The sequence below is a fragment of the Bos indicus x Bos taurus genome, chromosome 19, assembly GCF_003369695.1.
Source record: "Bos indicus x Bos taurus breed Angus x Brahman F1 hybrid chromosome 19, Bos_hybrid_MaternalHap_v2.0, whole genome shotgun sequence".
Lineage (NCBI taxonomy): Eukaryota > Metazoa > Chordata > Mammalia > Artiodactyla > Bovidae > Bos > Bos indicus x Bos taurus.
The window spans coordinates 58,852,717-58,868,310 of record NC_040094.1 but is presented as its reverse complement, the minus strand read 5'-3'; the positions used below and the strand labels follow the sequence as shown (position 1 = coordinate 58,868,310).

The following is a 15,594-nucleotide window of genomic DNA, read 5'->3' as shown; positions in this document are numbered from 1 at the left end:
CCTCCTTGGGATCCCCATCCATCTGCACCCTTTGCTTCTGGTTTCTCCTTCCAGAGAAGGAGAAGGGTGGGAGGAGCACTTCTGAACTTTAGCCAAAGGGAAAATAAACATCCCATGGAAAAGGGGGGAAAGAGGGCACGGATAAGCCGGGAGACCGGAGCTGACACACACTACTGATAAGGTCCGACCGTACAGCGCAGGGAACGCCGCTCAGCACTCTGCAATGACTGACACGGGAACCGAATCTCAGAAAGGCTGGATACATGTGTACGTATAACTGATTCACCTTGCGGTGAAGCAGACGCTAACACAACGTTGTAAATCAACTGTACTCCAATAAAAATTAATTTTAAAAAGTAAAAAAATAAATATCTCAAAGGAAACAGGCATAGGACCCCTGGGCTGGCAGGAGTGGCAGGTGGTGGGGGCGGCCTGAGTCCTGCTTCCCAAGGCTGCAGGAAACCCTTCCAGGCGCTGGGGTGGGGTACCTCTAGTGGGCACCCCTCCACCGCCAGGCTGCTTGATCTTCCACCCCAGGTTGTGGGCCAGCCTGCCTCGACCTCCTCACTCACACCAGGTTGGCTGTGGGGCCAGAAGAAGTGCCGCTGCCTGGGCTGTGGGCCTGGGTACAGTCCTTGCTCTGCTCTTCCCTAGCCCTTTGACCCGACTCAGCCCAGCCAAGCACGAGCCCCCCGCAGCTCCCCTTGACACAGACAGTGCACGCAGGACCCCAGGCTTCAGGGGACCACTTGGACCAAAAGCTTTGGGTGGAAACACAGGCTTTCTGTCTTCCGGCCAGTTGGAAAAGGGGCAGAAGTGAAGTAGACGAAGGGGTTGGCAAAAGAACTGGGAGGCGCAGCGAGGGGGAGAGGGCCTCCACGCCCATCGTTGAGCAGACCTGTGTTTTAGGGGAGGGGCTGGGCTGGGGGAGGGGCCCGCACTGGAAACAACACAGGGACCAAAGCACCACTAGGTTCTGGGTCCTTCCAGGGGCTTTAACGTCCTCTCACACGCAAGCCCACAGCAGATAGGATCAAAACCCACCTTTCAGAGAGGGGTTAGAAACCCGCCTGGGCTCACACAGCTGGAAGGCAAGCAGCCAGCCCTGCAGGCTGAGCACTTAACCCTGAACTTGACCATGAAGGTGAAACGTGAATGGAGAGGAAGATGGATTTAAGGCACCCACAGGCAGACTCAACGCCTTTGCGTCTGAGAGATGGAGGAAGCAAGCTCCAGGAAGCACTGTTCACCAGCTCATCCAGCGAGCACGCTCTGTGCAGGGGCTTTGATCACCTGCTCTCAGGAGTACGGCCCACGGACCTGCAGCCCTGAGCTGCAACCAGGGCGAGTCAGGTCTAGGCCTGAAAGTGAAAAGTGAAAGAGAAGTCGCTCAGGCGTGTCCGACTCTTTGCCACCCCGTGGACTGTAGTCTACCAGGCTCCTCCGTCCATGGGATTCTCCAGGCAAGAGTACTGGAGTGGGTTGCCATTTCCTTCTCCAGGAGATCTTTCTGACCCACGGATCAAACCCGGGTCTCCCGCATTCCAGGCAGACGCTTTAACCTCTGAGCCATCAGGGAAGCCCCGCATTGTAGGCAGACGCTTTACTCTCTGAGCTTGCCAGACCCAAATCCAAGCACTTTCCACCCATCACCCTGCCCGAGGGGTGGGCAGTGCACAAAGCCAGAAAGCTGCTGGCAAATCAGGCACTGGGCACCCGACCTCCAAGCCTTGTGGGAGAGGGGTCCTGGCACCACACCCTGTCTGTGCTCAGCTGCCTGGCTGCGGACACGTATTCATCTAGCTGAGTCTCAGTTTCTCCATCAGGAGACACAGGAAGAGAAACAGCCGCTGAGATATCTTAAGAGTTAAATGAGATAGTGTTAGTCACTAAGTCGTGTCCAACTCCTCGCGACTCCATGGACTGTAGCCCACCAGGCTCCTCTGTCCGTGGAATTCTCCAGGCAAGAATACTGGAGTGGGTTGCCATGCCCTTTTCCAGGGGATCTTCCCGACCCAGGGATTGAACATTGCATTGCAGGCAGATTCTTTGCCACCTGAGCCACCAGGGAAGCCCATTGTTAAATGAGATAACAATTGTGAAAATACTAGGTTTGTGCCTGGCCTGGAGTAAATGTTCTGCAAACATTCATTTCTTTTCCAACATCAGAGAATTGGTGTTCCTGCCAGGGAAGGGGGTTCCATCACCCTCGGCGCTGGCTGACGCCCCAGACAGACCTCAGTCTGAGAGTTAATGATGCACTAGGAGCCAGACAGTGAAAAATATAAGCACTATTCCTCAGGCCTCAGATATGGGACAAGCCAGAGAAGAGAAAGGGGCGATATGGGACAAGCCAGAGAAGAGAAGGGGCACTTGTCGGTTCGGGGAGGCAGTGACTCAAGGGTGGAAGGGAGTGAACCCAGCTGCGGCCTGGCAGGCTGGGGGCGGGGCCGGTGTGCAGGAGCTGGGGGAGCAGGGCCCCTCCTGCGTCCCAGGTGGAATCTTTGGAGGATCAGTGGGGCTTGGAGGCCTGGATCCCCGCTCTACCCCCTCACCCTCAGATTTAACCAGGGTTGGGCATCCTTGGGTTTCAGATAAGTTTCTGCATTTGTGACAAAGCCTCACTCTGAGCTTATGCACAGACGAACAACTCAGGACAAGCCGAATGTCAGCTTGGGGCCCGGGTCCACCAGCTGGCTGCAGAGATTCCCACTCAACCCCAAGGTCTCTCCATCTTCACTAGAGACTGTGGGGAGTCTTCCTGGAACCCCAACCCTGCTACAGACCCTCACTGTGGGGGCCACTGGAGGGCAGGCTGGGGGGTGGTCTGACGGCGGCCGGAGAGCAGGTGCAAACGTGCAAGGGGCACACTCTGGACCACTCTGCCCCTCGGCATCTCTCCGCGGGCGCCGATGTTCCCAGCTCGGAGCTGACGCTGCTCACTGGTCCGTCTGCCCATCACTCTTAACAACGGGTCATGTGAGCACACTGCCTTAAAGACGCTGGAGCGGCGCCTCTCCTAGAGTGTGTCCTGAGGGGGTGTCTGCCACCCCCCGGTCCCCCATTTCTGGGGTCCTTGCGTATTTCTGGAGCTGGGGAAGGGCGGAGAGGCAGGCAGGCACTCATTTGCCAAGAAAAACGATTCCCCATCCTCGGAGGCAGCCGGCTCCTCTCAGTTTAACAAATGGGCACATTCGCACTTCAAAGGCGCATTCATATTCTCCAGCAGCTTTCAAGAGCCCTTTGAATCGCGTTCTTAAAAACCCTCTGTTAGCTCCTGTCATCCCTCGTTTGTTTTAAAACAATAATGCTCCCAGCCCCCAAAGATCAGATCCCTTGGAGGTGGGCTGACTCAGAGCCAGAGGAGTCGGTGGGGGAGGGGTGGTGGGTGGCGGGTGTGTTTGCACACGCACACGGGCACATGCGCCTGGCACCCACACCCCGGCCTCTGCCACCCGGCTCGCGGATCATGTGCCCCCCACGTCCGCAGTTGCCAATTCATTCCTCAGGCTCTCCTAGGGGCGCCAGTCTGGAGCCAAATGGCTTCTGCTTGGATGGGCTGATTCCAGAGGCTGCTGGAGATAATGATTTGAGGGAAGAGGGGAGGTGGGGTGTTAGCCTTTCCTGAGAACCTCCTGGGTACCCAGATCAGAACGGCTTCCCTCGTTCCAAGCGATCCTAACAAGGCCTCCTGGCTGAGGCCAAGGCTCCCTGCCCCAAGACCCTGAGACGCGGCCACACCTCCTTTTCCCGAAGATGAAAGGCCCCTCATGTCGGGACTCATGTTGGGATACAGGGATCTGGGAGGGAGGCCCACACAGAACTGAGAGCAGGCGTGGTAGTGAGTCCTGCCAGCCTGTTTTCCTAGATGGGCCGGCCCTGCCCCGAAGCAGGGGGGCTGGGAGTGTGGGAGCTGTCGCAGGAAAGACTGATGGGAGAAGGATACTGGTGGGACAGCCTGTGTGTGTGTGTGTGTGTGTGTCTGTATGTCTTTGAGCATGCGTCTGTATGCATCTTTGCATGTATGTAAGTATGTATTCACGTGTATGTGTCTGTGTGTTCACGTGTGTGTCTGGATGACTCTCTGACTGCATGTGTAGCTGTGTGTCTGAGTGTGTGTGTGTGTGTGTGTGCACGCACGTGCTTATGTGCAGGAACAGATTTCTGCATCATGACCGCACAGGTGGGTAACACAGATCATTGACCTTGAGCAAATGACTTTGACTTTCTGCACTTCAGTGTCCTTGGCTGTAAACTGGGGATATGTTTATTGTGAGGCTTTAATTAAAAAACAGAAAGTGCTTAGGGAAGGAAAGTGACTGGTGTGTGCTATGGGAGAGGCAGTTATTACTCCTCTTGATCATACAGGCAGGGGGCAGGTCCCCTGGCGGGAAGAGCTCACACACTCTCGGCAGGGGCCGTAGCCTCTCACCTTAGCTCTGGGATTGTGCAGTACACAACCTGGGCTACCGCACCTGACAGCCCCGCTAGCCACGTTCTCAGGGGGGAGGGGAGAATGGAGAAGGGTCGACAGAATCGACGTTCCACGGATGTCATTCTCGTCAACTCTTCCCCACTTTGAAAACTTACACATGGAAGATTTCTTAATCTTCTTTTTCTTAATCTTCATTTTCTTAGACAAAATGATTCAAAAGTTCACACTTAAGAAAACCACAAAAGAATAGACAAGAAAATTCTGAAAAAGAATGGCAAGCAGAAGAGATAGCACACATATCGAACGATATCACAAAGTTGCAATCATTAAAGCAGTGTGTTCTTTTTCAAATGGACTGATGAAGCGATGAACCAGAGAGTCTAGAAATAGACCCCAGTATATATGGGATATTTGAGAAAGGATTAAAGTAGAATCTCAGGTCAGTGGGGAATAGATCAATTATTCAATAAATGGCCTTGGAGCAACCAGGATGCCATTTGAGGGGAAAAAATCAAGCTGAATCTATTCCTCACACTTAACCACAAAATAAATGCTAAATGGATCAATGTTTTAAACAAAAACAAATGAAATTCTAAAAGAACTAGAAAAAAATCACAGGGGCTTAAAATACACAATCTCAGCAAAGCAAATAATTTGCCAAGTACTTTCTAAGTACTACACAAACTCCAGAAAGTCATAAAAACAGATTGATACCTTCAACTATATAAAAATCTTGCATGGATGGAAAAAAAATACCCATAAACAAAAAACAACAAATGACAAACTGGGGGGAAATATTTGCAGCTTCTATCATGGACAAAGAGCTCATTTTCCTGATATAAAAAATATTCTCATAGATCAATAAGAAAAAGAGAAACAAACCAACAGAAAAATGGGCAAAGGATATGAACCGTTCACAGAGAAGCATTACAAATAACTTGCAAACACAGACAAAGATGCTGAACTTTGCGATAAGAGAAAGGCAAGGCAAACTCAATAAGATACTTTTTTTTCCCTATCACTTTGGCCAAGATTTGAAAACACGATAAAATCCTGGGGCTGGCCAGCCTGTGGAGATCCAGGCTTCATGCACACAGCTTGGCAATTCCATGAAAACTAAAAATGCACCTCTTCATTCACCAACTCTTTAGGGAATTTCTCCTTCACACACACACACACACACACACACACACGTGCATGGATAAAGTGACAGCATTGCAAGGGAACGCTGTGTTTTGTAACAGCGAAAGCTTGGAAATGACCTGAATGTCTGTCAAGAGGGTGCTGGTTAAAGACATGATTGCACCTCCAAACAGTAGAATTCTCTGCACTGAAAGGCTCTGGAACAAATCCTGAGACCTACTGTTAAGTGAAAAGAGCAAGGTGTAGAATGGGCTGTGTAATCGGCTATCACTTGGGCACAGTTTTTTCTTCAAGGGTAAAAATAGATTTGCTTGTACAGGCACAGGCTTCTTCTAGAGGGTCACATAAGACACAGGGCTCAGTGACGCTGTGGGGAGGAGAACTGGGGGGCTAGGGCTGGGAGGGAGGGGCCCACACTTTTATTCTCTGTCTTTTCGTAACTTTCAGAAAGTGTTTTATTGCTGTTGCTGTTTAGTCGCTAAGTCATGTCCAACTCTTTGCAACCTCATGGACTGTAGCCCGCCAAGCTTCTCTGTCCCTGGGATTTCCCAGGCAAGAATACTGGGGTGGGTTGCCATTTCCTCCTCCAGGGGATCTTCCTGACCCAGGGATTGAACCTGCGTCTCTTTCTTGAGAGCATGCTTGGAGATTCTGACAGAGAGCACAGCTACTCATATACTTGACCAAAGACGGGTTCTCCTCTGTCGGGGATGGCTGTCCTCTTTGACCGAGCATGCAGCTTCAGGAGGGACGCATGTAGGGCGGTGAGGGAGGAGGGGGACACGGGCCTAGCCAGCCAGGTCAGCCGAGTCACCCTGGTGATCAGTGGGGTGACGGATGTCGCAACCAGACCACACTCACATCCCCGAGTCTCTCTCTCCCGGCAGGCAGGTTCTTTACCGCTGAGCTACCAGGGAAGCCCCACTGTGCCCTATAGGTATAGATTATTTGTTTATAATCAGCTGGTAAAGAATCCGCCTGCAATGCGGGAGATCTGGATTCGATCCCTGGGTTGGGAAGATCCTCTGGAGAAGGGAAGAGCTACCCATTCCACTATTTTGGCCTGGAGAATTCCATGGACTGTATAGTCCATGGGGTCACAAAGAGTCAGATACGACTGAGCGACTTTCACTCTGCATTCATTTATAATCAGATGTATGCGCATAGAAGCAAACACGTTTGTAAGTGGAGAGGGTGCACAGTCACGGGCAGTCCTGCTGGTCACGCAGGAGAGGACAGGTCTTCCGTGTGCCCGGGACTCAGGGGTGTGGAACGGCTTGGGGCGGGGGGGGTGGTCCCTGATCACCAGAGCCTAAGCTTCTTCTCAAGGAAGAGCCACCGACAGAGGCGAACAAGCGGCCTCAGTCCTGGGCTTCCGCCTAGTTCCCCAGAACAGGGGCCCCTGGCTGCCTGTTCCTCCAAATTCCCACTAAACACCCCCATTGTCATTCTTCTACTGCAAGCTCCAGGCAAAACGGTCCCACACAGATGCTTATCGCAACTTTAACCTCTCCCCTCCCTTCAGCCCCTAGCACAATAATGCCATATTTCTCCGGAGCCTACCCCCATGTCTCCTGGGATCTGACCTCCCAGCCAGCTCAGCCCTGGGAACCCCACCTCGCCTGGAGCCAGACCCCTGCCGGCTGGGAGTGCCAGCCAGGGTGAAGACCTCGACCCGCCACTAACGCTGCTGATTGGCCAAAAGAGGTCTGTGTGCGCTCCAGAGCCCGCTTCATGGGGCACCAAGCCTGGACCACCCCTCCCCAGCTCTGAAAGGCCCCACAGCCTCTGCTACTCAGCCATCTCGACTTCTCTGGAAAGCTTGGGGACAGAGTGGAGGTTGGGATTCCTGCAAACTTCTCACCTCACCACCCTCTAGGCTCTGCACTAGGCTAGACTGATCTCCATGTCCTGGATTGACCTTTGTCGTGGATTGACCTTCGTGGCCTCCTGACAGCCCTCCCCGGATCTGGCTGGAGCCCAGGTCAGAGGAGGCGGAGGCCCCCTGGAAGGCCCCTCTCCACAAACCCCTCCTCTCCCCACACTTCTATTACTGCTCCCTTGATTTCACATGATCTCTCGAACTCCCCACACGTGAAGTGCTTTATGTCCATCGTTTCAGTTAGGAGTCACAGGGACTTCTCAAAGCCAGTGCTAATTTTGTTCCCATTTTACAGATGAAACTCAGGAACATTCAGTCATACTACCTAGCCACATAGACATAAACCCAGATCTGGCAGACTCCAGAGTTTGGGATCTTTCTGTAGGTGACATGGGGCTTCCCTATGAACTGCCCCACTCTTCACACCCTGACCTGTGGCCTCACAGGGGCTAAGTGAGGGATGGTGGCCTGTCTCAGGGATTGGAAGTCACAAGCAGGGGCTACACTGGCTGTGTGGCAGAGGCGTTACTACCCAGCTTTCAATGTCATGGCTCAGGTCTAGATTGGGGGTGAGGGTGAACCAGGTGGGCTGGCCAGGCATGGGTCCAGAGGATGCTGGAAGGATCATAGGGCACGATCGCCCAGGGAAGAGCAGTCCACTAGGGGTGAGCGTTATGGAGGGCTTGGCTAGTGTGGTGCGGGCAGGGAAGCCTGGGGATAAGACTTCAAAGGGTCCAGAAGATGAACAGATGTGGGTGGGAGGGGTCAAGTAAAATGAGGCAGGGGCTGGAGTCCCGGGGGCTTCTTGGGAAGGAAAGGCAGACCTGGGGTCCCCATCTCACAGCTCTGCTCGCCACCCAAGCCCCCAGGCGCACCCTTTCCCAAGGGGCTGGCTTCAAGGTCCCAGTGGGAGACAAGAAACTGGGTTTAAATGCCCGTTGCTTCGCCAAGTAAAGTGTGACCTTGAGCACAGTAACCTCCCCAGCCTTACTGGTCTGTTCATGCAAGAGATTCCAACCTCTGCGCCAGAGGCTCCTGGGAGAACTAAGTGAGCCAACGTATGTCAAGTTCAGAACACAGCGCTTGACCCCTACAGATGCTCCTTCTTGCTCTTCAGGCCCCTGGAGGCGATCACAGGAGGAGGAGATGGGGAAATGGGGTCCAGGGCTGATATCACCATCCCACCTATTTTCCCCTGACTTGTTCGCACCCCCTTACGGAGCCCATTGTCTCCTGAATGTCCCAAGTCTGAGCTTTCAGAATTCAGCTCCCTGGAGGCCCCTTCAAGCTGGCTCAAGAGCCAAGTCTGGCTTCGGGATGGCTTGTTAGGCCCTGAGCAAAGGTTTGGGACCGGGGTAGGAGCAGCTGGAGCTTCTGCACCAGGCCTGCGATGCCTTTTCCTCTGAAACCCAGGTCAGGGAGGTGCTGAGCCTGGGAGCTGCCACGGCGGGGGCTCAGGAGCAGGGAGCTGGGGGCCCCTGAAGGGTGCCATGCAGAAGCCTGTTTGAGCCCCGCCCACCCTAAGAAATGTTCGGGGTGCACACGCAGCAGGCAGATGCTAGCAGGCAGACAGGGGATGCCAGGCTCCCCAGCTGTTCTCGCACCCCGTGCCTGACACGCCTGCCTGCTCCTGCCCCCCCAGCCAGGGTCTGCCAGCCCCACCAGCCCCTTAGTCTCTCCCCTCCGGCTCCCCTTCCCCTCCCTGCTTCACCCACAAATGAGATGCTAATTTATGCCCCTTTCCTGTCTCCTAGCAGATGCCTGGCCCAGCTCGGCCCGGTGCTGCCTGCATGCCAAGTGCTTCATTAGCCAGGAAAGAAGGCCCTCGCCCTCCTTAATCTAATCCTCACCGGTGACCTTCAGGAAACCGGGTACCTCCTGACGTCGGGGGCCTGGGAGGGCGCGGCAGTCAATTATGCCTCGGCCTCCACAGCTGCAGCCGAATGGATTTCTCGCTCAGAAAAGCATGTTCAAAAAGCATCTAATGGAACGGATCATCAATTTGTTTGAATACACATCTAATCTGATTAAGGGGGGGCCCAGCCGCCAGGGCAGCCAGGGCAACCGAGCCTCGACACGGCCCTGGGGAGTGGCGAGCAGGGCGGAGGGGCCCAGCCTGGGGAAAGCAGGGGGTGGGGAGTTTGTGTGTCCCAAGCACCCCGCCTCCATCTCCCCAGCCGGCCGGCCCACTGTACATCAGCCAGAGAGTCTCCCTCCTGCCTGCTCCCTCTTCAGGGCTCAAAGTGACGGGCTTTGTAACTTTCTTCCTGATGTTCAACGCCAGGGCCCCCAGACTTCTGGGGTTAGTCCCTTACAGCAGGTAGGACACAGACAGGAGCTGCAGGCGTGGTGATGTCCAGGCTTGTGTGTCATCCATGGGAAGACTGTGGATGGGCCCCTTCGCCTCCCCGGCCCCAGAGCTGGGTGGTGAGTCTGACCTTCAGGAGGCCCCAGAGCCATGAAAAAAAAAAACAAACCAGACACGTGAACTTGCGGTTGAACTTGGCCAGGCCACCTCCTCTTGAGAGCTGATATTCTTCCATGTTCTTCCCACTCTGCAAGTTCTGGACAGTGGGTTACAAGCCGGGCCCTGGCGTGGGGTTACCTGGATCTGAGTCCTGACTCAGCTTGTTGTTGTTCAGTCACTCAGTTGTGTCGGACTCTTTGCGACCCCATGGACTGAAGCCCACTAGGCTCCTCTGTCCATGGAATTCTCCAGGCAAGAATACTGGAGCGGGTTGCCATTTCCTCCTCCAGGGGATCTTCCCGACCCAGGGATCAAACATGGGTCTTCTGCATTGGCAGGTGGGTTCTTTACCACTGAGCCACTTGGGAAGCCCCCTGGCTTGACTCCTCTCCAGGTATGGGACCCTGGATGTCTCTCTGTAACCCCTCTGCATCTCAGAGTCTACAACAGAAAAAGGAGATAATAGCAATGTCTACCCCATAGCCTATGGAGAGGGGTAAGCAGTTTGGCCAGTACCTGCACGAAGAGCCCACACAAGGGGAGCTCCTATTATGCCTATTATTACTTGGTGTAACCTCTGCAAACCCATCTCACAGTCGGGGGGCCTCCCGTGGAACCACACAGGTAAATAACACCAGAGCATTCCCAGCCTTGCATGGAAAAAAGATGGTTCTCATTTCCGATGGGTTTATTCTGCAATTAACAGAGGGGAAGGGAGCCCTGCCATACATTTCAGCTGCAGGGTTCAAAGATTAAACTTATACCATTGATTAGAATGCTTTTATCTAACGGTGCTATTATCATTTCAGTGTATTCAGATTCATTAGAGCTATAAAAACGGTGAGAATAAAATTCTCCCTAACTCCTGCAATCCCTCCCGAGAAGCTCCGTGATGCCACGTGGAGGACGCTTGTCTTCCCCTTGGTGACCCCGAGGTGACTCACTTGCAGCAATTCTCCTGCTTCACAGCTGGAACTTAAGACAACGCCCCCTGCCCCAGGGTGGGGATGAGGGGCTTGCCAAAACTCAGGTTTAGGGGTCAGCTGCCTGGCCAGGCCCAAAAGACACTCATCCCACCTGGCATCGGTCACTCCTCCAGCTGCTTCTCTTTAAGGTCCCCTAGCAGGTAAGCGCTCTCCATCGCGTGGGTACCACTCTGACCTGCTCCCCTACGCTCTGGTGATGGAGAAACAGCCACCTCCCACAGGCCTGGGGAAGCCGCATCTTCCGCGGCCAGTGACACCTCCACCAGACACAGGGTGCAGAAGGGCTGGGCTTGGAGCAGTGGACAGTGGTCCTAAGCTTCGCTGGCACACCCCCCAAGGGTGATTCCCCTTTCTGCCTGCTTCCTGCCATTGAGAAAAGCCACGACCTCAGGGAAGATGGAGCACTGGGCCTGAGGAAGGGGTGACAGGGAGTGAGGGAAGCTGGTGGGAAATCTGACTTAGCATCAGCACTGACTTCCTAACACACAGCGGAGAGGGCTGGGCCGGGCAGCTGGCCTCCCTGCTCCCAGATTGGCTCTTCCATCGGTGCTTTCTCCCCGCCTCGCCTTCCCTGGGATCAGGCCGGGGCTGGAGGCAGCTCAGTCTTGGGAAAAGGGAAGAGAAGAGGACGTGTTTGTGGCAAGCCTAACACACGCCGAGCTCCCTGTCTTTTCTCATTTAACCCTCACGGCCACCTGGGGGTGGAGGGGCTTATGCTTCCTGCCCCTTTTATGACTCTCATCAGAGGAGACAGGTGACCCAAGCTTCAGAGCCGGGTTTTGAACCCACACCACCTGCCCTCTTGCAAGGCCGCACCAGGATTCCAGAGAAGGAGTCTGCGGCGGGGTCCGGGAGGGGGAGGGAAAAGCAAAGCCGAGCCTGCCTCCTCCGCGCAGAGGCTGTGAGATGGAGCCGCCGCCGGGAAGAGCACGCATTCATCAGGCTGCTGACCCCGGCGCACCGGCGCTTTGTGGCGCGTAACAAAGACTGCGGAGCAGAAAATTGGAGTTCAATTTGCCGTCCGTCCCGTGCAGCGTGCAGCCCATTCCAGCCCCTGGCAGGCACCTCCGCGCTTCATCATAAATAATAACACCACATGGCTCGATGGCCCTTTCAGCGGTTACAGGCCCCGAGCAATTTACAAGCTGGATGATACACGGGGGCCGGCACGCGTCTGCCCGCCGCGCACGTGGCCCCTCCCCAGTCACCTGCACGAGCACACGTGCAGGCGTCCTGCCTGCCGCCACCGCCGGGGGTCGTGCCCAGTCGGAGGGAAACAGACCCTGGGCTGCCCTGAGCACTTCCCTGGCCTCCTTCTAAGGCCCCGGTCATCAGCAGGAAGCACCCCCCTCCACCACCAGCCTGGCAGGGACCGAGTCCTGGCTGCCCTTGATGGACCAAGAGTAGGTGTCATCCGTCTGTCTCTTTCCTCCTCTTTCAGAAAGAGACTCTGAATCCCAGGTGGTGCTAGTGGTAAAGAAACCACCTGCCAATGCTGGAGACATAAGAGATGTGGGTTTGATCCCTGGGTCAGGAAGATCCCCTGGAGGCGGGCAGGGCAACCCACTCCAGTATTCTTGCCTGGAGAATCCCATGGACAGAGGAGCCTGGAGGGCTACGGTCCATGAGGTCACACAGAGTCGGACACAATGGAAGCGACTTAGCGTGCACGCACTGGATCTCTGATCCAGCCTGCCTTTGTTACACAAAGCTTCTCTCCTCTAGACCTCACAGGGGAAGGTGGGGGTACAGGAGTCATTGGGACCCACCCCTTCAACCTCCCACTTAACAGAAGAGATGCCCAGGGTGCCCACGTCAGTTGCCTCGTGGAGACCAAGCCCGGAGCTCGGGAGAGCCAGGTGGAGGAAGCCCCACCCAGGGGCTCGGGTGACCAGCCAGTTTCCTCTAAGCAGGCCCGGGGTCTTTCCAGTAGGCAGAGGCTTTGGGCAGAGCTTGCCGGGGGCTCCAGCCCCCTTTCTCCCTCTTCCCATCAGAGTGGAGCCAATTTCACACGCTGTATGGTTCCATGGGTATGAAACACCCCAGAAGAGGTGAACGCAGAGACAGCACAGAAGTTGGTAGCTGCCAGGTGGTCGGGAGAAAGGGGGTGGGGCATGATTGCTTAATGGGCAGGGGTGGGTGTCCTAGCTGGGGGATGACAGTGATTCAGAATCAAGTAGAGACGGCAGGTGTCCCACACCACAAACACACTAAGTGCCACAGAGCGGCTCCCTCGAAGGTGCTGGTTTTGCCTATGAGTCTTATCTCAGTTGAGAGAAGGCAAGACAGCCTTGTTACAGCGTGTTTCTCTGTCTGTCTCCTTCACTCAGCAACCCCCAGCTCCCCACTGCACCCTCTCTGCCCCCGGTCCCCTGTGTTCCTTGGGGGGAAGGCTGGGGAGGGCTTTGAAGTGCTCTTTCACACCCTAAGGGGTGTGCTGGCTCCTGCCTTTACCTCTTCCCCTGACGGGATGCTCAGGGTCCCTCCCAGTTCAGGGGCCTGCGAGGCCTGCTCTGCGGGTCACAGAGGGTGGACCGGAACTCCAGGAGGTCTCACGGGAACTGGCCTCAAACAAACACCCTCCCCAGCTGCTGCCCAAGCTGATGGGCTGAGTGCATGAGGGCAGGCAGCCTCCGCTTTGCAGGTGGACACGGGCTCCCCACTCTGCGCTTTTGAACTGAGTCAGAAGCTGAGTTTTCTGAGCAGTCACTTCTTCAGTGCGGGAGGGGAGTCCTGCCTCACCCGTGGGTGACCCAGACCTCACCTGCTGGGTCTCAGGAGGCTTCGCTGGGATCAAACTTAAAGAAAGCAGGCTCAGAGGCCTGGCTGAGTGTTCACTGCCTGGGGCCTGGGGTGGGCCTCGCTCCGAAGGCCTCCCGTGGTCCATTCACCATCCTGGCTCCAGGATGGGCCGGCATCTGGCAGGGTAGGGTCCCTCCTGGGTAGGGTCCCTCCCACGTCCAGTGCCTGGGAAGCAGCCGGGGTGGGGTTACAGGTAAACATCATGAGTGAGTTTTCTCGATGCTCCACAAAACCCAGGGTCGCCAAAAGCCAACAACCCAGAGTGTGAACGGAGGATGAGAAGCGGAGGCGGCAGGCTCAGCCTGAGGTGCAGGAGGTGGGGGCTGACCCCAAGCGCAGGTGGGGGATGACGGCCGGGGGCTGTCTGGACCCCCATCCCCCGGCTGCAGCTGCCCCCTCGGCCCACCTGGCTCTGGCCGGCCTGCGCCTGCTCACATGTGCTGGTAGCAGGTGGCTTTTCCGGACGGCAGCCGGGCTGGCCGGCTCGGAGAAGCTGAGGGACGGAGCTGGCTGAAAGGAGGGGAGCGGAGGGGAGGGGCAGAGACAGACAGCAGCCCCCCACCCCGTCCCGGGGGGCTGCATTCATTACCCTTGCCCGGGAGCCAGCCGGGACTCCCCGCCCCGCCTCTCCATTCTGTCCCTTTGAAAGCCCAGCGCCCATCTGTCGTGTGTTAGAGGCGGCCGAGCTGGAGGCTGCAGGCGGGGGTGAGGGCGTCTGCCCGCCGCTGTTGATCCTGATGGTCACCCGCCCGGGGGAGGTCGGGGGGCGGCTTCTCCCCTCAGCAGCACCCCCTCCTGCTCTTGCTCCCGACGCCGTGTCCCCGGATCTCAGCAGGCTCCACAGCCCTCTCTGGAGGAGCCTGGGCCTTGGCAGCTGATGCCAGCGGCAAACGAGAGAGACAGACAGGGATGCAGCAAAGTCATGCTAATGAGACGCAGGCCAGGCTTACCGAGAGCACCTCCATGGGAGCCGCGGTCCGCGTCACGATGGGGTTTGTGTTCCTAGCGCTGGTCCCCAGCCCTCCTGTGTGAGGGACGAGGCATGGGGGTGCCGCTGGGGCCGGACCTCAGACAGAGCCCTGAAAGCTGCGGGCCAGCCCGTCCCAGCTCTGTCTGTGGCCTCTGATGGGCTCCACGCACCCCAAACTGGAAGAAGCGTCTCTCGAACTCCCCTGGTCCAACCCCTTTTGTTGGCAGATGGTGAAACTGAGGCTCAGGGATTTGAGTTGAGGTCCAGCTTTTCTGATACCAAGTCACTCTGCCTCATTTGATAGCTCTTGGCCTCATTTCTTCCATCTATAAAATGGGCACAAGGGCTTCACTGATGTCCACTGCCCTCTCTCCAAGTTTAACTCCCAGACGGAGCAAGGTCTGGGTGCTTTGGAAAGTTCTCCATGTGTTTCTGACACACTCCCGGTTATGGCTTGAATGATGTCTTCTCAAAGGTACACTGAAGTCCTAACCCAGTGCTGTGTTCAGTCATTTCAGTCGTGTCCAACTCTGTGACCCCACGGACTATAGTCTCCAGGCTCCTCTGTCCATGGGATTCTCCAGTCAAGGACACTGGAATGCGCTGCCATGCCCTCTTCCAGGGGATCTTCCGTTTCTGATACTCGCCCTCTTGTGGCTTGAACTACGTCCCCCCAAAGATACATCGACGTCCTAACCGTGGTACCTGTGAACGTAACCTTAGTGGGAAATACAGTCTCTTTTCGGTGGGGGAGGAGGGGAATACGGCCTTGGCAGATGGGATCAAGTGATGATGAGGTGATCAGAGTAGGGCCCCCCTCCGATATGACCGCCACCCAGGGTGAGCGATCCAGGGGAAAAACAGGCATGCGATGCCAATGCAGAGACGGGAGGGAAGCCTTGACAAGCC

General features: G+C 55.9%; 1 protein-coding gene across 2 annotated transcripts in view; it reads right to left on the bottom strand.

The window, feature by feature from the left end:
- Positions 1–15,594, bottom strand: part of SDK2 (sidekick cell adhesion molecule 2) — a 267,728-nt gene that overhangs the window by 143,266 nt on the left and 108,868 nt on the right. The gene's annotated exons all lie outside the window — the stretch shown is intronic.